This window comes from Phacochoerus africanus, chromosome 6 (genome assembly GCF_016906955.1).
Source record: "Phacochoerus africanus isolate WHEZ1 chromosome 6, ROS_Pafr_v1, whole genome shotgun sequence".
NCBI classification, from domain to species: domain Eukaryota; kingdom Metazoa; phylum Chordata; class Mammalia; order Artiodactyla; family Suidae; genus Phacochoerus; species Phacochoerus africanus.
The window spans coordinates 2,949,729-2,970,410 of record NC_062549.1 but is presented as its reverse complement, the minus strand read 5'-3'; the positions used below and the strand labels follow the sequence as shown (position 1 = coordinate 2,970,410).

Here is a 20,682-nt window from a genome sequence, read left to right as displayed (position 1 = left end):
CTGATGGTCAAAGAAATTTTTTAAAAAACCTGTAGATAGTTTTTGCCTACTTAGCATTTATAATCACTCGGGAAAAAACTAACCCCTCTCACCAGCTAGGTGGTTTTGAAGGTCTGATTCAGAAATCTTTTAAAATCACGTGCCTTTTGATCTAGTAACTCAAGCTCTAGGAGTTTACCCTGAAAACTCAGATACCGACGCCCAAGGACCCCCTCCCAGGACCTCACAATGAAAGGCCAACAACGACGCACGTGTTCGCCGGCAGAGAGCTGGAGAAAGAAGCCGTTACCATCACTCCCTGAGACCACACGTCTACGGCGACGACGTGGAAAGACGTCCAAGGGGGAGAAAGTTTTCAACCGTGTTGGATGCAGCAGCATTTGGCCTGCGTCTTCACACACACACATATTTAGTGTAGGAATCAGAACATTTACGGAAGGATCATAAAGCAAATATTAACGGTGATTATTCCCAAATGGTCATGCTATGATTGCTCTTCTTTGGGCCTCCGTATTTTATAAGTGAGCAAATTACACCCATTTTTGGAAAAATAATGAAGGTACTTGTAAAAACATCTAGATGCCGTGACTCCCTGTGGCAGACGTCCACACGGACCAGCTGGCCTATACAGGTTCCCACCTGCCTCTTACAGATGCACAAGGTGCGAGCGGCAGGTTAAGCCCCCCGCCTGTGGTTAACAGAGGATGCCCAGCTCAGGGGCAGCACCCTATCATCTGAAAGGCCAGCCACCGCCTCACACTGCAGCCAGCCAGCCTGCGAGGGCCCCAGGGGCCCCCAGGGGCCCTCAGGTGCCCCTCAGTGCCCCCAGGTGCCCCCTGGGTGCCCAGGGACTCGCCTCACGCCTTCCTGCACCATCGAGGTTAAAGCCACCACTGGGGTTTTACATCCCAGATAACGGGAACCCATGCTGGAAATGCAAACAAGGGAAGAGAAACCCAGAAGATGCTTCTGCTCATTTACAAACACACCCTGCGGCACACCCAGCTCAGCTGACTCAGGCCGGGATTCCCCCACGTGGGAACACGGGGCGAGTCATTTCCTGCAGTGGCAGGAAACCACCTCACTTACGGAGCGCCCTGGGGCTCCAGTGCTACCCTACCCCCTTGCTGGAGCACAAGGCTTGCACAGACGCACGGAGGCGTCGGAGCAAGAAGCCACACGACTGAGCCAGCACGGGGACATCAGTCAGCACAGCGACACCACACCGCGGGTCACCACCTGCCCACCACCAAAGGCAAGCAACACTGAGAGCACATTCCACCCACACAAGGCAGGCACCATTCTGTCAACTTCCACACGGGCCACGTGTGCAGATGCAGGTGCACAGCCGGGAAGTGGGCTGGCTGCTGCTGCCTTCCCCAACCTTCCCTAACCGCCTGGCTGGCAGTGAAGGCTTGGCCACCACCTGGCTTCCCAAGCCAGGGCCCTTTCCCTGGAAACTGACCCCTGACTTCAAGCCTTAAGTTTAATTTCAGTAATGGACTAAGGACAAATTAGCATTCAGACATCTCTAGCTAATGCAAATCCGCTAAAACCTGATCTATCAGCATTACTTTGTGATGCCTGATGAATTTTAAGAGAAAAGGAATCAGAAAGAAAAAAATATATATATCATCAAGAATGAAAAACTCCAATTTTGTTTCTATCCCACAGGGCTACTGAGTGAGATCCCAGCCTCTCACCTGCCTGGAAAAGAAGAAACATGACAGCCCCGCTGCGCTGCAACCAGGCTGGCGGCACCTTGGGAGCTCTGGGATGCCGTGTAGGTTGAAACCACAGGATCTGATCCCTGGCAGAGAAACTCAATATGCCTCGAAGTGGCCAAGAAAATAAATAAATAAAAATAAAAATGTCTATTTCTGCCAGCCAGGCAGTGAAACCCATCATACCTCCCCCTTACCTCTAACATGCACCTGTGTCACTCAGACCCAAGGGGCTGTGTCATCTGCCCGTCTGGGCAACTGCAGGGTGTCCGTCTACCACCAAGTTAATTATTCTACATGGTCCAACATAGAAGGATAAGAAAGAGGCAGAAGGAATAAGACAGTACAGCACAGGTCAGAGTGTTCCCCGAGGCAGCTCAGCCACAAAGCGTGGCGACACGATGCAGGAGGATGTAACCCAGGGCTCCCACAGCTGAGCCACCTGGAAGCAGCGCGCCCATCCCATCTGGAGGACGACTTCAGGGGCAATGGCCAGATATTTTGAAGTCACTGCAGCAAAAAGAAGGAACTTAGACCAAGGCAGCAGGATCAGAAGTCGGGTGTGGTCCTTAGGTGTGACATTCCAAAGCCGTTCCTTCTCATCAACCAGCAAACCCCGAGGAAGGCCAAGCACTGCTTAAGTCTTCACCTAGAGTGAAGCGACGGCACGCATCCTCCACCTCACCTACCTTTTCACACCACTTACCCGGACAAGGCCCATCTCCTCCTCATTCCCTGCCAGGGGCTCTCCCAACCCTCCGCTCCGCCCCCCCTTGCTCTGCGCTCCTCACCCCCTCTGAGCTGTTGCCCGCTTCCACCCCTGGAAATCCCGCAGGAGACACCAGGGCCCAGGCGGCCAGCCTGCTGCACATGCTCCCACTCCTGCTTCTGCCCTGCCTGCTCGACAAGAGAGATTTCAACAGTGATGCAACAACTCTCTCCCCTTGATGCGTCTATCAGACTGTGCGTGCGTCTAATGCCAGGGTCCATTCCCCCCTCGCGTTTCGGTCCTGCTCTGGCCGAGATGTCTGTCTCTCCCACAGGCTGACTCACGTCGCCCCACCCCAGCACGCTGCTGGGCCTGGCAGGTCACAGACGGCTCAGAGACAGAGCTGTGATTCAGCATCTGGAAAAAGTCCGCAATCCCACAGACAAGCCAGACATGTGTCAGAACGAGCTGTCTACTGAATACCTACTACATGATGGGTGACAGGTGCACTGGATTCATTTTCTTAACCAGTATGAAGAATTCTGTAAAGCGGTCCATCACCGGCTCCATTTTATAGATGGGATAGGTTGAAATTAATGATTAGAGTAACACAGTCAGAAGGTGGTACGCGGGGATTGGAAGCTAAAGACGGCTGACTGTGAGGCTCAACACTTTAGGGACAATGAAGACCCCAATTTAGCCAGGAGCATCCAGGGGCTCACAGAGCCACGCAGCCAGCTGGGGGTGGTGCATGTGTTCTGAGAACCTACAGCTGCAGGGCCCTGAAATTACACGGCCTGGAAGGGCCAGGCAGCCCCCCACTGGGATGCTTAACGTGCACATAAAAGTGGTCCTAGCACTTAGAGCCATTTTACAGCCATCTCTTTACACTAGCTGGCAGCTATATGGACATTCCATGCATCGCTGATACGTTTTCACTTGTTTGAAAACAAAAACCTGCCATGATTTAGGAAGCAAGAACAAAACAGACAAAAGTCTTTTGCAGGTTAGCATACAGGGACTTCCTGGACCTGATAAAGGTTATCTAACACTAAAACCTCCTGGAAACATCACTCCCATAGCGAAGGATTTCTTTTGAGGTTGGACCAAACAGTGAGGCTTGAGTCACCAGGTGAAGAGATCGTAACAAGGGAAAGAAGAAAGCAATGTGCCCGGAGACAGAGCCACGAAACTGCCACACGCAGATCACAGGGTCGCCTATGGACAGACAGGACCCACAGGCACTGTCAGAGCCAAAAAGAACCCAACAAACTTGCCGGAAACAAGATTCCAGAAACCCGCTGCATTCCTGTATGTGGGCAGCTACTCACTGAGAAAGTTAATCTACAGAGATGCCCTTTACAAACAACCTCCAGCAAAACAGCCCCTGCAAGGTGCAAAAGCAGGACAGGCGTACAGCCTCCTCCACAGTTCTCCGCTGATGAATTCACGCCCCGCCACCCGCCTCACATGGTAATGGGCTCGCTCTCCACTCGGCCCCCAGCTGCGCGTGGATAAACAGCTTGCGGGGAGCTTAGAGACGTGGGAGTCACTCCTTCAGAGGAAAAGGCAACCAGGTCCTGCCGTGGTGGCCTCATGTCAGCTCTGGGCGAAGGCACGCCGGGAAACTCTCACTAGTGAACCACTGAGCCAGGTAAGGCTACTCCCAGGGACACCCTTCAGCGCCTAGACCACCGCCCACATTTTCGGGAAGAGCCCCGGCACCTCTGCCAGGCGGGACAATGACTCTGAAGAAGAGGCCGAGGCTGGCAGGGACGGGACGGCGGGGCCCCTCGGAAGGGCGAGGAGCTGGGGGCTACCCGAGCGCGCGCGCATCGGGGCGCTGAGCCAGCTCCCGGGGAGCGGGCGGCACATGTTGTCCATCCATCCGCGGTGGCGTGGCCAACGCTGAGGCTGCCTCTCGGGCTGGAAGCTGTTCCTCTTCGCGTTTCTGTAAGGGCAGCGCGTAAGCAGTTTTAACACGGCCCACGGCCCTTCCCTTGGGTCCGGGTGGGCCTGTGACTGCTCTGACCCGCAGTGGGGCATGAGCAGGAAATGATGCTGGGCTTGTGAGGCCGGGTGACAGTGGCCGGGCATCTTCCACGCGCTCTGCTTCCCAGACACTTCCTCCTGACACACTTCCTGGGGGAGCCCAGCCCGAGCCCAGGGAGAGGCCCCTTGTGGGCGGTCCTGGCTGAGCCCAGCCCAGGTGCCAGACGTCCCAGGCCAGGCCTTTCCAGCCCTGAGCCACTGTGCTCCCGCCCAGCAGAGGCCTCTCCAGGCAGAGGCACCACGCCTGCCCTCCGAGCCCCATCCAGATCCTGACCCAGAGTCTGCGGGCAGAAGGAAAAGGGTGTTGCTTCCACCACAGCAACAGTCAACAGAACAAATACCCACCCAGTTTGTAAAAGGCTTCAGATAGCCAGCTGCTACTCAGTCTTGTTATGACAAATAAGATACAAATAGATACCTGTGTGTGGCACAGAAACACAAGGTGGAGCTGAGGAAGGTTCAGAGGGGAGTCCTCTGTAGGTCGTTCCATTGAGCCCCCAACGGACTCCAACAACACAGCCTTTGGCTCCCTCTTCCCCCTCCAGCTACCGGTTCAACTGGCTGCACCTGCTCACCTCCTCCTTTTTATTTTATTTCACTTTGCTTTTTAGGGCTGCACCCATGCCATATGGAAGGTTCCCAAGCTAGGGGCCCAGTTGGAGCTACAGCTGCTGGCCTACGCCACAGCAACGCCGGATCCTTAACCCACTGAGAGAGGCCAGGGCTTGAACCTGCAACCTCATGGTTCCTAGTCAGATTTGTTTCCGCTGCAGCACGATGGGAACTCATCTCCTTTTTAAAAAGTGTATTTTATCATAGTTGATTTACAATGTTAATTTCTGCTGTACAGCAAAGGGATTCAGTTAAACGTGTATACATTCTTTTTCATATTCTTTTCCAGGATGGTTTATCTCTAGGTCCATCCATGCTGATGCAAAAGGCATTATTTCACTTTTTTATGGCTGAGAAAAATCCCACTGTACACATGCACCAACATCTTCTTTATCCATTCCACTGCTGATGGACATTTAGGTGGCTTCCATGTCTTGGCTACTGTAAACAGTGCTGTTTTTTGAACACTGGGGTGCACTTACCTTTTCGGATTATTGTTTTTGTCTGTCTGTATGCCCAGGAGTGCAACTGCCGGATCACATGGCAACTCCATTTTCAGTTTTTTTGAGGCATCGCCACACTGGCGGCACCAACCTACATCCCTACCAGCAGGGTACGAGGGTTCCCTTTGCTCCTCACCCGCCAGCATTTCTTCTCCATAGACTTTTTGATGATGGCCATTCTGACTGGTGTGAGTGGTGCCTCGCTCTAGCTGTATTTGCATTTCTCTAAAGATCAGCAGTGTTGTTTCGCGTCTCCTCCTGATTCTCCCCCGTCTCTCTCTAGTCAGGCTGCAAGATCCCCATGTGGCCATGTCACACGGTCAACTGCCAGCCCACCTGTGCCGTCGCAGCACCTGACAGTGTGCCACTCCTCCTCAGCTTCTCTTCCCGCCTCCCCAGCTGCCGCTCCTCCATCCCCAGCCACTTCCTCCTGCTTTCCCTCCCTGCCCAGACCTTCTAGGGTTTGGTCCCAGGCATATCCATCCACAACACACCCTAGCGACCTTGCCCAGCCACACGGCTGCCAGCGCTCTGACCCCCGCTGGTCTCCTCTCTGAGCCACACAGCCCCCTGAGCCCCCCCTGCCCTCCCCAACACCCGCTTCCCAGGAACACCTCTGCTGAACACCTCTCTCCCCACGTCGCCCCGACCCCCTGAACCCACCTGACAGGGTCACCAGGACCCGCGTTATTAACAGCCCCCAACAGAGTCCTCATCTCAACCACGAGGCCACCGCTCAGGCCGCAGTGCTGGTGGCCTCCGACTCTCTCACTCACACTTTACGTCCAGCCCACGACTGGGTCCCACTGCCCCCACCTGTCAAATACCCTGCGGTGAGAACACCACCTGGTCAACAGTAGGCTGATGGATGATCTCAGGTAGACGCCAATTTCCCTTTGGCCTCAACCACAGCAGAGTCTGCTGACCGTCTGCCCCGGATCTGGCTGCTTGTTCCCCCAGAGCAGATGGGCAGATGCTGTCCAGCTACACGCCACGGGCAGATGGCATGGCACCGGGGGGCCAGGTGAGTGTGCAGGAGGCAGGCTGCGGGCAGGCCCTTGGAAACTCCGCAGACCCTCTGCACGTCCCTCCCTGGGGCGGCGAGGCTCCAGGAACACTCCCAGGACAGAGCACCGCACATTATGCGCGTACTCCTGGACACTCACTCAAAGGAAAAAGAAACTTCTGCCGCTGGAGTCCCTCAAGAGCCATTGTTTTAGGTCTGCTGTTTTAAGAGCTTCACGTACTGCAACCAATAAAATACGAACTTCTGTAGTCACCAGGTTTTCTACAACAAACACAAGAGGTTTTGTAAAATAGAGGTTAAAAATAAATATTATGAAGGAAAAATTTAAGCCTCTCTTTTATATCTTTTTTTTTAGATAAAAATGGTTTCTCGTGGAGTTCCCATTGCGGCTTGGCGAACCAGATTAGTATCTATGAGGACGTGGGTTCGATCCCTGGCCTCACGCAGGAGGCTGAGGATCCTTTGTTGCCGTGAGCTGTGGTGCAGGTCGTGGACACGGATGGGATCCCTCATGGCTGTGCCTGTGGTTGGCGCAGGCCAGCAGCTGCAGCTCTGATTCGACCCCTAACCTGGGAACCTCCATACGCCATGGATTCGGTCCTAAGAAGAACCCCCTCCCCCCAAAAAAATGTTCTCGTTGCACACCACCATGCTCCCAGCCAGGGCAGCTACCGGATCAAGTCTGCAACGCTGACCCTGGAGCGGAAAGAAAGGGTTGCTCTCCTCGGTGCTACATCTCGGAACCAAGCATTTCAACTCAGATTTTGCTACAGGAATATCACCATGTTTACTTTAAATTACAATCACACATCTTTGGAAAGAATGTTATTTTAATGTTAATAAAACAAGACACATTGAGTAGCAAATACCACGGTGCTATCACCAAACAAACCCCAGAATGTTCCTCACACCAAAAGCAGCTGAAAAGGCTGAACGAGCTTCAACAAATAAAATTTCCCTGCACACGTTCGCGAGGCTCCTGCAGCTGATCCTTCGCTCAATCCAATTCGACGCGGCGCTAATTCCACAGTAATCCCCTCGCTTGGAATGAATACAATTCCCCGAAGGGATACTTAGAAGCAAATTTACCAAATGACAGAAACAGGAAAATTCCCCCAGACTGTAAACTAGATATTTGAAATGTCACTTCTAAATAGATATCCTGTAGAGGTACAATTTTTTTGAGTCAGAATAATTAATTGGGAATAAATATGCAGAAAATCAAGCAGATAAAACCCCAGGACTGCTGGGCCTCGTAAATCAATTCTTCCATAAGAGAAACAAGCTCACAATTTGAAATAAAGAGAAGTGTGTTCTGTGCTCTTCGGAAAACTGCAAAAAATATAATGATACCTACACGTATCTTGGATTGGGGTGGTGCCAGACGCAGGGTGCTACCTGCTATCCCGTAACGGCACAGTCAATGGCCTTCTCCCCTGCACGGCAGGTCCAGCCACTAGCTGGACCTCTCTGCATCCTCAGGGCCCTCCTGTAGCCTGGTGGACCACACTGAGCACAAGGTGGAACCCAGATGTCATTTGGTGGGTAATGAACCAACCAAAAAGGCTCAGTTCAAAGTGAGGTGTGCTGGTACCTTCAAGTTCAAGGCCAAGTCTGGAAATTTGGGTTCATGAATATGCATGAAATGACCAGAGCCAGCCAGGTTTTTTTTTTAATCATGTTAAAATTCACGTAATATAAAATTTGCCATCCTAGCCCTTTTAACATGGACAATCTAGAGGTTTTTAGTACGTTCGCAGTGTTGGGCAACCATCCCCACTGTCTATTCCCAGAACGTTTTCAATGCCCCCAAAAGAAACCCCATACCCGCGAGGCGGCTGCTCGCCATGCCTGCACCCTCAGCACCCACTCCCCCCAGAAACCACCCATCTATCTGCTTTCCGCCTCAATCCCTTGACCTGCTCCGGCACAAACGGAAGGACTTACCCTGTGGCGTGTCAGTGCTCCCCTCAGAGCCGTCTGCATAGACCGCCTCCACCAGCAGCTGTGGCCCCACGCCGGGCCCCCGACCTCGCCTGCACAGCCTGCCCTGGCTGAAGGGACAGAGCCAATGTGCCCCAGGCGGGCGGCAAAGCTGTGCAGCCAGCCGCCTGGAGGCGCGCGGGCCAAGGGGAGGTGCTGCCTGAAGCCAGGGTCTGGGGGAGCTCCAGGCAAAGACAACGGAAAGCACCAAACCCAAAAACATGAGTGCCCACGCGAGCCCCACGCTGTGGGCAAAGGCGGGAGCAGACGCGGCCTCGGCTGGGCAGTTCGCGGGCAGTTCCCTCTGAGGACCCCAGAGCCGCCCGGGCCACAGTGTTGAGGCGCACCGGTGTCAGCAGCTAGTCACTGCTTTCGCACCAGCAGCAAAAATGGGCTTGGGGGAGCTCCTGTCCTGGCGCAGCGGAAAGGAACCCGACTAGGAACGCTGAGGGTTCGGCTTCGAGCCCCGGCCTCACTCAGGCGCTGGCGTGAGCGGTGGGGTAGCCGGCAGCGGCAGCTCCACCTCAGCCCCCAGCCGGGAACCTCCGCATGCCCTCCGAGGACAGAGAAAGCCCCCCCCCCGTCGGCACTGGCTGCAGGTCTGCGGGTGTGAAGGAGCCGCCACTCCTCGAGCGTCGCAGAACCGCGCCTCCGTTTCCAAACAGCCCCGTCTTGGCAGAGACGCACGCCGGCGAGCGCGCAGGTAACTGAGCCACGCGGGGCGCCTTTCCGAACGTTCCAGCACCGGAGGAGCCGCGCCACATGCCCCTCTTCCCGAAGCGGCGGAGCGAAGGCACAGGGATCGCTGGGCTTTCCTTTCGTGCATCTTAGAAAGTTAAACGGCCCTTCAGACTTTGGAGAACATACCGCGATGAGGGGTGCGCGGAGTGGACGGTGTTCCCAGACAGAAGTGCGCGGCGTGGGGCTGCGGAGTCGGCGGCGGCAGAGGCAGCATCCCGGGCCGGGAGACCCTCGCCCGCGGGGACGCTCGAGGCACCTGCCTCCGGCTCTGACCCTGCTTCTCCGAAGGGCCTGGAGCCGCTGCGGGAGGGCGGCAGCTGCTCACACACAGGTCGAGGCCCCTGGGCCCTCCCGCAGCGGCCTCCTGGCCCAGCCTGAATGGAAGAGCGAACGACCTGACTCCAGAGGAGCTTCTCCAGAGCGGAGGGAGGCCACACGCCTGCTCAGAGGCCGCAGGCAGCCGGGGGCCAGGCGAGAAGGGGACGCCGCCAGCGGGGGCGCGCGGGCGGGATGAGGCCCTCAGCAAAGTCAGTTCACGCCCCTGCGAGGAAGCCAAGTGTCAAAGTAACTGTTTCCCCCTTCTGTTCACTATCCCGTGCTTCCGAGCCTTACCACATACCAAATGTCACCAACATGATAAGCAAGTTACGCAAAATACACTGCTGTGTTGTGCTTGTAACTCAGTCTCACTGAGTTTGACTTAACACCTTCCGGCGCAGAGGGGGTTACTAACAATACGATTTTCCCACAATGACTCCAGAGAGAAATGCACTGAAGAACACGGTTCTTCAGAGCACCCGCTGCATCTGAATTCACCCAGAGGAAGCAGGCAGGTTCTAACCCCTAAGCTGGAGGGGCTCCACGAGCCTTCAGCGCCCTCCCCCGCCCCCGCCCCCAGCAAACAGGGAACAAGGGCTTCCCTCTCCGGAGCCGCGCTCTCAGCACGCTGCAGGGATGAGCAGAACCGCCCTGGGTCCCCTGATAAAAGCGGCACGTTTTAATTCTGGCGAGGCTTGCAAGCACAGCAGAGGAAGGATTTTATAATTTAGTGTTTGGAAACAACCCCAAGTGTCCATCAACGAGGGGAGGGATACAGCCACACGTGGCCTGGGGCCATAAAAGGACCCAAGAACTGAGCCTGCTGTGACATGGATGAGCCTTAACAACAGCCGGGGGAGAAGCGAGAGAGAAGTCCCCGTCTGCTATAATTCTGTCTACATGAACCACCCAGATGCGGCCGATGCTCTGAGACGGAAAGCGGAGCGGCGTCGCCAGAGCTGGGGGACAGGGAATCAGAGGGACGGCGACGGGCACAGTGTTTCCGTCCGGGGCGAAGAAGGCAAAGGGTCTGGAGCCAGGGAACCACTGAATGTACGTACTCACGCACTGAACCCTGTGCGTAGGCACGAACACACCCACGTACACGCCATACACTACAGGTGCCACACTTAGCCCATGTGAGCTCCCGGGCCCCACGCAGAGGGCCTGGGGCCCCTTCCACGTCTGCCCTGGAGCACACGCCCCCTGCAGGAACGACCAGCACCAGCAAACTCTCCAGGTCCCCGGCAACAACACCTAAGAAGACAGCGGTGATTTGAGGCTTTGGGAGCTGTGTCTTTTTGAACACTGGTGTGGAGCCAGGCAGAGAAAACCAATCAGAACATGGGTGTTTACACCTGTCACTCCAATAACACACCACCTGCATTCTCACTCAGCCACACCTTCGGGAAGGCCCCCACCACTGCGAGTGTCACAGTACCAGCTCTGTGGGACACTGGCCCTGTCACCTTTCATCCTCTTCTCCACAATCGTCCGTGAAGAAGCCAAGAAATGGGTTCCCTCTTCTGGGCACAGTTCAGGCCCGGAAGGCTCCTCGTGGGGGACCTGAGCAGGACCGGCGCCAGCCGAGGGTGGGGGCAGGACCGCGGCATAAGGCACACACGGTGGGTCACTGGAAACCCCACCCGGGGTGGAGCTGCTCCAGGCGGCCTGCACCCTCAGTCAGCAAAGTTTCTAAGCTTTGGGGCCCGGGACCAGCCAACCCTAAAAAGCCGCCATGTCCTGAATGCTGAAGGGGCTGGATGGAAGCGGGCTTATTACGCTCCAATTGCTCTGGAGAGTGACACCAGGGTCACTGCTGGGTCACAGAACGGAGTATTCGGAACGTCTGAACCCCTAAATGGGCGGCCTTCAGGATGAGCTCGACAAAGAACCTGACTGCCTGGCCTGGTCCAGGGCCAGGTCTGTCCGTCTACAGGGTCCAGTCCTCCTCCTGCCCAGCCAGCAGCTCCTGCTGCACCGCGACTCTCCAGCCAACGCTGCCTCCTGGGGGCCTGACACCCACCAGACCCTATGAACCGTGTGCTGGCCCGGCCGGGCTGCAAGCTCCCTGACCACACGCAGGGAAGGAGACAGGATAAAAGCACTGGGTAACAGGCCAACTGTGTGGGCCTAGGGGCGGATACCCGGGCATCCGACTTGGCTGTCTGGCAAGGTTTCCTAAGAAACCCTCTCTGAGCAGACCTTGGAAAGACGGAATTTCCATCCCCAGGAAAGGAGGGTTGGGATCAGCCCTGTGACCATGGAGCCACGTGGCCAGCAGTGCAGCAGGTGGAGCAGAGGAGGGAGGGGAGCCAAGTGGGCCGAGCGAGACTCCCGGTCCTGCCGCCTCCAAGGGTTAGAAGGCGTTCTATAAATAGCTGGCAACCTTTGCGGCTGTCCAGGCGGGCAGTGTGACCGCAGCCCCCGCTCAGGCCTCTGTGCAGGGTTCTTCCACGGCCCGTGCGCGCGCGCACGACCGCCTCTGCAGGACCTGGGTTCTCCAGAGCCCTTCCTTAACCCGGCGTGTGATACATTTCATCCAGCGACGGTCTGTCCCTCTCCCCGCTAGACCGTAAGCTCCCTGACAGCAGGATCACCTGCTTTGGTCCATTTTCTCCTCAGCATCGAGGTCAGGGCCCAGCACCAGGGAGGAGATCCTTACACCAAAGGCGGGCAGGCGCAGGACAGACGACAGAGGACACAGCTCTGATCCTGGCGCTAGATGGTGAGGCTCCTGTCCTTGTGCCCAGGCCAGGGCTGTGACAGACAGCAGAGAAGTCAGCACAACTCTTTACCAATGATTTTCAAACCTCTGCAAGTGACGGCCTGCTGGTTCAGAATCAACTAGAACACGTTCCTTAATATAGGTCACTCCGCCACGCATATTTTTTCTAGAGCAGGTCAGAAGCTACAAGCAAACCACGTAAAAACCATTCTAAGATGCAGCCAGACGACAGCGCTCCACACGAGCAGTGTCTCCAAGTGGGTGCCTGCCTGGTTCTCGGGGACAGAGGGATGCACTTATTTTTAAACAGAGGGTGACAGGCAAGCAGGACAGGTGCCAGGCAAGGGGGAGGGGCTTCTTCTGGGCCCAGAGAAACATTCTAAACTCATTCCGGATTCTAGCCCAGGACTGGAAGCTCTTCCAGAGCGACGCCTCTTGGATGAACCCAACCTGATGTGTACGGAGAAGATCGGAAAAGTCCGGCCGTGGCCGCGGCCGGTCAAGGCAGAGGCTTTCCTAACGGGACAGCTTTTACAAACACCTCACAAAAGCACAAGCAGAATTCACCAAGCTAAAGACACCACTCACTAAAGCTGCCTGTTCTCAAAAGGAACCTTCACCGGGAAGCCAAAGGAAGCAGGGACCCTGTGTCCTCCTGCAGCAGAGATGGGGTGGGGGGGTCCCTCTTTCCACCCACATGCAAGCCTGTGGCCTTCCACCCACACCTGCTCCAAGGTCTGCTCCGGTCCCGAACCCCTCCTGCTGTCTCGCCAGGCCACGCAAATGACAACTCAGACTCCAAATGAGACTGTCTTCTAGGACAGTTGTATTAAAACACGCCTGCCAATCACAACACAATTTCCAAGGGAAACACCTCTCGAACACACTCTGGAATTAAGTTCTCACACACAGACCATCCTGTGGATCGAAACAGAACTCAATTCAGCATTCTCCTAATTGAGCAGTTCTCCGCAACTGATCCTGGGACCTCCTGGGCGTCCTAAGACCCTTTGAAGGGATTCTCAAAGTCAAAACCATGTTCATCCTAATTCTGAGGTGTCCCTGGCCCTTCCTGTGCTGACAACTGCACTGACGCTTCAACGGCAGCTAAAACTGCAGGTGCCTCAGCAGCGACCGAGGCAGCAGGGCCCAGCCGTGCTTGCCGGAGTTCATGGCAGAGCGCGCCCTCGCGGCGAGGGCACAGCCAGTTTCCCTGGAACTGCCCTTAACAAAGCAGCAGGAGGCATATTCACTGATGAGCCACTGGGTCTCTGGCCTTTTCCCTGTCCGTGTGAGAAAGAGGAAGCACGCGTGGCCCTGAGCGCGACGGGAGAGGAAAAGCGGCTGGGCCGGTGTGAGCGCCGAGCAGACCTGCTCTTCCCCAGAGCCTCGCCTGGGAGCTGGGCAGACCCGGTCTCAAAATGGAACCAGGTGGACCTGCCACTCCAGGAAAACGGCGGCCAGTATTTGCTGAAATGATAAAATTCAAGCTTTAACATGAAAATTAGAATTGTGGGAAACCTGTACTCACCACCATGAGCTTAAAGCTTCCAATTTTTTTTCTTTTTTTCCTTTTTTGGCTGCTCTGCGGCATATGGAGTTTCCAGGCTAGGGATCAGAGCCAAGCCGCAGTTGCAACGCAAGCTACAGCTGTGGCAATGCCAGATCCTTAACCCACTGTGCCGGGGCTGGTGATTGAACCTGCGTCCCACGGCTCCCAAGAAACCGCAGATCCGGTGGCACCACAGCAGGAACTCCTTCCAAACATTTCTGAGGAGAGCAGCAGGGATGTGAGGCCCGCGGAGGAAATGCTGGACTGGGTGTGACGTCCAGAAGACCTGTGAGCTCAGAGAAGCAAGACCTCCAGTGACGGGCGTGCCGGCCCAAAGCCGCCTGGCTACAGACGATGCTCGTGGCAGCTGACAGAGCTCCTGGCCCGGCATGGCAACTGGCTTTTAAGACACTACGACCTGAGCGCCGGGGTGGCAGCAACGAATGCCCACGACCACCTGAAAAGGCCCCCGACACGCCTCCTCTCAGACTCAGATCTGCATCAAGCCAGATTTCTTCCACACACTTCCACTGAAACGAGTGCAGCAACCACCTGCTGCTTTTATCAAGCCAGGTCTCGAGGGGACTTTACAAAGGTGAAGCAACACCACTCTTCTCGTTACAATTTCGGTCAGTTTTAAACAATTATTTCATAAGAATACGATTTATTAACACACATTGGCTTTCCTGTCCGTGCAACACACTACTTGTCGTTAGAGTGTGTTAACTATTTTAACCCCGTGGCTTTACTTTCCAATACCGTAACTCCCAACAGATACAACCCACATCTAAACAGAGGCTCCTCAGGGCCCTTGGTGACCCGAGACTCTAAGGAGGCCCTGCTACGAGGAGGTTTCAGAATCACTGTCTGGATGCGTCACTCTATGGGTGTGGTCTGTCATCTAGAGTCATCTTCTGAAAACACCGCGGTTCTGTGTCGGGTTTCTCCAGGAAGAAAGGCAAGAGCAGCAAGTGTCAGTGACACAAAGCAACTCTAACTAGTACAGAAAAAGCTCTGCAGACCTTTCTGACCTGGCTCCCAGCGGATGAGAAGAGCTGCAACAGAAGCGGGCCAGTCTGACCCACCCCAGGTAACTCAGCTCTCTGGCCACAATCTGCAGGCTCACCTGAGCCTCAGTCGGAGCTGCACTCACCACCCGTGCTGCGTCTTGCTGATACAGGAGCTGAGCAGCCAAAGACAGGCCTCAACAGCCACTCTCTCTAGGAAACTACCCATCAAAAAAGGGAAACGGACATACACAGAAAATTTCTACAGGGTAAAGACAAAGCCAGTCGTTAGTAAAGACGGGAATAAGACAGGCGCCTGTGCCCCAGGCACGGAAACGGTCCACGCAGACCTCGATGGGTTAAGTCATTTACAAAGGTCTTTGGATTAACCCAGTTAGTGTTCTCCTAACATCAACAAGCCGGGATGGAGGGGCGGTGGGAACACAAAGGACTGAACTCCTGGAACCCCAGGACGCAGGGACCAGGGCCACACCCTGCCTTTCGCTTGTTTCTCGGAGGTTTGGCCAACCAGCGTCTACCTCCACGTGGATCCAGTTACTTCAGCGCAAACAACCATTTATCAAGTGCTCAAGTCAAAGACAGCAAACATCATTCACTTCAAGATACATAAAATTTCACCAGGGAAAAGCTCTGAGCAAACACGTGCTCTTCCCCACTTTCAGTGAGCAAACAGCTTTCTCAACTGGCCACCGAGCTGGACGGTTTCAGGGCCCGTAACTGCTCCTTGTTAGTCTTGGCTCCTTTTATTTATTTATTTATTTATTTATTTATTTATTTGATCTTTTGTCTTTTTAGGGCCACACCTGCAGCATATGGAGGTCCAATCGGAGCTGCAGCTGCCGGCCTGCGCCACAGCCACAGCCACAGCCACGCGGGATCTCAGCCACGTCCGCAACCCACACCACAGCTCACAGCAACTCGGGATCCTTAACCCACTGAGCGAGGCCCAGGATCGAACCCTCATGGATACCAGTAGGATTCATTTCTGATGCACCAGCAAGGGAACTCCCAGTCTTGGGGTCTCGAAAGGCTAGGAAACTGCAGAGTGGAGAGGAGTCATCTGAGGATCCGCTTCCCTTTCCCTATTTTTTCAGTTTAACTGTTGAAAACAATCCACCTCCTCCCACCCCTGCCCCCACTCTAACATGCCACCTGCACACAGACCAGCGTCGACACCACATGAGGCAACAGATCCCAAGGGGGTGACAAGCTAGGCTCACACAGGCTGAGGGGGGCGCCACCCAAGCCAAGGTGGGCAGCATAAACAGAGGGCCGCAGTGCCCCCTCGCCACGGAACGTCCCCCAGCAGCCCCAGGCCACTGCCCTTCCCCAAGCACACCCTGTTCATTCTGATGTGAACAGAGCAAAGTGGGACTGGGAGCCCCGAGCCGGGCTTTACCACGGCTTTCATCCTGTCACCCCACTCTGGCCAGTGTCCTTCATAAAAATGTGAGAAGGATCAGGTGTCAGTGAGTGGCTGAGTGGCACAAGAAAAAGCCGGAAGTTCCCTCTCAGAATAACCAGAAGGGACCACAGCCCAAAACGGACTCAGAAACCCATGGCTTCTGCAAATGGCATCGTTGTGTCCTTCAGCGGCGGAGTGACGTTGCACTGCTCACACGCACCACACACACACACGAGTGCGACTGGGCCACCGCGACGCAGAGCGGAGGCTGGCACCGCACTGCAAACCAACTGCTCCTAAAAGGAAGAGACCGGTGTCTAAAAGGGAACCAAGTCGGCATGCGCTAATTCAAACAGGACCCTTCCCCAAGAAGGCAACCGACTCCTCTTTAACCAAAACTGGAAAACCCGGAGCTCCTGTCGTGGCGCAGTGGTCAACGAGTCCGACGGGGAACCATGAGGTGGCGGCTTCGGTCCCTGCCCTTGCTCAGTGGGTTAACGATCCGGCGTTGCCGTGGGCTGTGGTGTAGGCTGCAGACGCGGCTCGGATCCCACGTCGCTGTGGCTCTGGCGTAGGCTGGCAGCTACAGCTCCGATTCGACCCCTAGCCTGGGAACCTCCATATGCCACGGGAGCGGCCCAAGAAATGTCAAAAAAAGACCAGAAAAAAAAAAAAACTGGAAAATCCAAAGCCACTTCAGGTCAATTTTTCCCTAATGAAGTTTGTGCTGCTACAAAGAATTCCCTTACAAAGCCCTGTACGTCTGCATAATCCCCCCCAAAGCAGCGACCTCCGGGCCCTCCCGGAGGCCAAGGTCCTAGGACCGCAGGTGGCCACCCAGGCGCAAATCTGGGCTCCAGCACTCACTGCCGAGGGTCGTGCCTCTCTGGGCCTCAGCCTCCTCACTTCTAAAACAAGGAGGCCGGCAGGCCCCGCTAGGGGCAAGTCCACAGGTGGAGCACATCACAAGTGCCTGGTACACGCCAGCGCGATGCCCACGAGAGCTGCTGCTGCTGCTGCTGCTGCTGCTACCGGTCTCCTGCCTCGGCGCACAGTCTATGCTTGGCGCTGAAGCTACTTCCCGAGGCTGCCTGTGCCGTGATTCTCGGTACTTCCCCGTCACTTGGGCAGGGGCCACTCCTGCAGGTCACTGCCGTGCCCTGTCCATAACTTCCACTATGCACTGTTTCGTAAAGCTACTGACTTGCCAAAGGCAAACATTTAAAACAGAACACTTTAAAAATAAATAAGAATGGGAGTTCCTCTTGTGACTCAGAGGATTAAGAACCTGATATAGTGTCCATGAGGATGCAGGTTCGATCCCTGGCCTCACTCAGTGGATTTAGGATGTGGCGTTGCCGTGAGCCGCGGTGAAGGTCAGACAGGGCTTGGATCCCAATCTGCTGTGGCTGTGGTGGAGGCTGGCGGCTACAGCTCCAATTCGACCCCCGGCCTGGGAACCTCCACATGCGACAGGTGTGGCCCTAAAAAGACAACTATATATCTAGTCATGTATTCATTCTTTTTAGGGCCACACCTGCAGCATATGGGAAGCTCCCAGGCTCACCGTCAAATTGGAACTGTAGTCGCCAGCCTATACCACAGCCACGCAACTTGGGACCTGGGCCGCATCCTCAACCTACATGACAGCTCGAGGCAACGCTGGATCCCCAATCCACTGCTGAGGCCCAGGATCAAACCTGCATCCTCATGGATGCTATTCAGATTCGTTTCTGCTGAGCCACCATGGGAACTCCAAATAAATAAATATGAATAAATATAAATAAACAAAAATGTAATAAAGTGGATGATGACCGGGCGCCATGCAGGATTCAGGTCCTGACGGCCCAGGAGCAGCCAACCAGGAGTTGGCCTACACCTGCTCTCAGGCCCCAGGCCCCAGAGGGGGCCGTTCACTGCCGCCCTGGCACACCTTGCATGGCACTGAAACCATCTGAGTGGGGGCAGGCTCAAATTCAAAGCCAAGGAACCAAAATCAAGTGGGGACCTGGCCACCAGTCGACCAATAGCCAATACTTAGGGACAGAAGGGTCAGAAACAAGGGTGTCTGTGGACTGTGGCAGGTGTGGAGGGATACACACAGGTTAGATGAAATTTTAACACGTGCTCAGAGTGATCTTGCTTTTTATGAAGCTGCATGAGCTTCTTGCTAGTCTTGATCTCCAGCCCTGCCCACAGCTCTGCTGCACAGAGATACTCCCCCTCCGTGCACGCAGAGGTCTGCTTCAAATTAAAACACTGTTCAGTTACAGCCTAACGGGTCTGCTTTGTTTCTGCCGGGGCTTTGTTTAGAAATAACTTTGACAATGTCCAAGCAAACAACCAGGACCAAAGACGGGAACAGTCACCTAGAATCAGAGAAATCTGTTCCCATTCAAAGAAACACATGAGAAACACATGCTCATCTATCTCAACTTGGAATCTCTCACCTCTAAATCGAAGCAGCTCACCCCCCAGTGGACATGCCTTTCCGGAACATACTGAGGGCCATGCTGGCACGTGGGGCTCGCTCAGGGGAGGATCTGAGAGGCTGGAGTTTGCCCACATCCCTGCACGGGCACCCTGTAGCCAAGCCCTGCACAACGTCCCTACCCCCATCCAGCCCAGAGAGGATGCCCCCCCCCCCCCGCAGCCCCCAGCCCCAGGCAACACCAGCATAAACAGACCCCAAGAAGAGCACACTCCTCAAAGGACCCGTGATGTTTCTGAGAAGTGACAAGCCTGATCTTCCCGGGCACCAGCAGGCACTCTCTAGGGGTTAACTCACTGTACCCTCCCCATACAAGGAATCACGACAACAATCAGCTGTGTTACTAAGTAATTAACAATCAGGAGTACAATTAACGTTCGTCGCAACTGTATCTCTGTATCACAGACAGAAAAGAATACATTACGTTGACGATTATTCTGATAGTTCTACGATATGTAACTTTATATCAACACATAATTATTAGTGAGAATAGTAACTGCTACTATCATTGCCATCATTTTCTACCAGGAAACAGGCAGCAAGAGCTAATGTGGTTGGCGACGAGTGACGTCAACTCAGGGATGCAGCTGCAGAGCCCCTGAAACGGTCAGTTCCCTTGGGCTCCCCCAGAATGGGAGAGCCTCGGGGACGGAACACCTTCAGCCCCCTCTGCTCTCAACCCTGGGGTACAGTGCCCACCCAGTGCTCAGCAGGTGTCCGAGCCCGCCTTACACATGAAGTCAGCTAATCAGCACGGGGTTGCTCTAATCAAACCCTAGGAATAGATGTGTCTTAGCACCAACTGCATCGAAGGGCCCGCGTTTTTACTACCCACCCCCACCCCCCCGAGACGCGCACACCTCCACCAGGTGGGCCTCCGCATGAGACCTGGCCCTGTCTCTGGCACCTTAGCATCTGGTGCAAGAGAGGACACCAGGTCCTCCCCTCAGCACTCTACTGGGATCCTAAGAAAGTGCTCTGGTGGCAGAGGGCGTGTAAGCTCCCGGGGTGCTGGCGGTACAGTAGGCACTAAAACCACTCACCCACCGAACCCTCAAAACGCCTCCTTCAGGGAACCACTGGCGTGTCGGACACCTCTTCCTCCTGCGCCTCGGTCTCCTCACTTGGAGAAAGGGGCATACGAACTGGCCCACGGCTGGGTGGCAAACAACCAGGAACTGGACCACAGCCGCCCGTGCTCACGACCTGTGTCCATGGGGGCCACGTCTGTGCGTGTACTGCCATCACCTCTTTCCTTTAAACGCAGTTGTAAACATGCCCCCCAACAAATAAACAGTACTCAGAAATGCTCAAGATACTAAGTGAAAAGAACATCAAATTTTACATGTCAACCAACCCCAACTATGTACACTTAGAAAAAAAAAGGTCTGGAAAAAAACACCTATGTATTATTAACACATCAGCTATTTCTAAGAAATCTTAGGGGTGGACTTTTCCCTCTATTTCAGTATCTTCTCGATTCTTTGAAATGAGCCTGTATTCCTTTTATCATGAAGGGGAGAATAACTTTTTAAAAACTAGACTCAAAAGGCAACACTGCCCCAGTTACGGAAAATTCTTTGGGGAAAAGCCGGGGAGGGCAGGGGAGGGGGAGGGAGGCTGCAACAGCTGCCGCCCCCACCCCAGGCCGCCCCAGCCCTATCTCGGGAGGCGCCCTGCGGCTCCAGCTGCGCCCACGGTCTATCTGGTGCAGCAAGGGGCCCGCCCTCCAGGCAGCAGCCAGGGTCACAAGCCGCAGTCGTGGGCTCTGGCACGCGCGCACGCACACACACAGCAACTCCGACATTT

General features: G+C 55.0%; 1 protein-coding gene across 2 annotated transcripts in view; it reads right to left on the bottom strand.

The window, feature by feature from the left end:
• AGO2 (argonaute RISC catalytic component 2) overlaps positions 1-20,682 on the bottom strand; it is a 93,412-nt gene that overhangs the window by 57,520 nt on the left and 15,210 nt on the right. The gene's annotated exons all lie outside the window — the stretch shown is intronic.